The sequence below is a fragment of the Triticum dicoccoides genome, chromosome 4A (genome assembly GCF_002162155.2).
Source record: "Triticum dicoccoides isolate Atlit2015 ecotype Zavitan chromosome 4A, WEW_v2.0, whole genome shotgun sequence".
Lineage (NCBI taxonomy): Eukaryota > Viridiplantae > Streptophyta > Magnoliopsida > Poales > Poaceae > Triticum > Triticum dicoccoides.
The window spans coordinates 243,271,597-243,272,990 of record NC_041386.1 but is presented as its reverse complement, the minus strand read 5'-3'; positions in this window follow the sequence as shown (position 1 = coordinate 243,272,990).

The window sequence follows — 1,394 nt, the reverse complement described above, 5'->3', positions numbered from 1 at the left end:
TCTCTTTTCTCGATTGCGATCCGATTTTTTCCCTACCCTGTGGGTGGCTAGTCCTATTTATAGGCAAAGGCCCTGGGCCTCTTTCCAAATATTGAGCGGGAAGGGCGCCAACAATTGGCCACTTTGAAGGGGAACATCTGGTACACTTATCCTGACTAAAGTTGGTCCTCGCCTGCCAAAGGCTCTGGTGGTGACGCTAGCTTGGGCTCCACAATGACTTCCTCCCTGCCGTTGGACCGGTCTTGGTATCATTGCACCAAAACAGGTGCCTTTGCTTGATGCTCTTGCCTGCACTTGCTCCCTTTGCACCAAAGAGGAAAGAAGGACACTGCGCGGGCTGGCGCCCGCCTGGCACCCTTGGTCGTCATGGCTTGCGTCACGGACACCTCGTGAGGTACCCCGCCTTGATCTCTCCGCCTCCTCGCGAGCCATCCTGATGAGGCCGTGCCTGAGGAAGCTCCGTGTCGTCCGCCCCGCGAGGCTTGGCCCCTCGCGAGGATCTTGGGTCTGTGTTGATGAAGATGGGCCATGCTGGGGCCCCCTTTGAGCCACGCCACAGGCCGCAGGCAGGCAAGTCTGGGGACCCCCGTTGCCAGAACGCCGACATTATGGTCAGTAAGGGACTTTTGTTATATGCTTTGAGTAGATTCATGCCATGTCTTGCTTTGCCATGATATGTTCCTGTAGCATGTTGATATCTTGCTCTAAACATTGCTTCCTGATATTAATTCCTGGCATGTTAGTATTTTCACCGTGTCTGTGATGCTGTTATCTTTTGCACTTTTGCCATGCTTGTTTGGACCTGCTCTTGTGCGATTTAGTCGTAGCTCAGTGTTCATCTTTTGTCAAGCATCTTGAGTAGATCACTGCCATGTGCTTTGTTGCTATGTTGGGGTGCAGTAGCTTAGTTTCTTGTTGCATTCTGGATGGCATCGTGTTGTTAATCGCAGTATTGTGCCATTCTTGTTTTGCTTGCCATTTGCAAACCGTGCATCCGATTCCGATGATCTTTATATTGATTTCGACCGAAATCAACTCGTCTTTCCAGCGGCACACTTGGTTTGCCAAGTTGAGGCCTGGTTCTAACTTTTCCTTCCGAAGCACGCATATGCATTGCATAGCACATTCCGCATATCATGCCATGTTTTGCATCATGTTGCTTGTGCATTGCACCGTGGTTGATTGTGGTTTCCTTTGCTTGTGTTCCTGTCTTGGGTAGATCCATGAGATGAGTCCGTGATCGAGGAACCCGTTGAGTACTCTTACGAGGATCAAGCTTTCGTCTTCTCGGAGAGCTTTGCAGGCAAGATGACCATACCCTCGAAATCACTTCTATCTTTGCTTGCTAGTTGCTCGCTCTTTTGCTCTTTGACCATACCCTCGAAATCACTTCG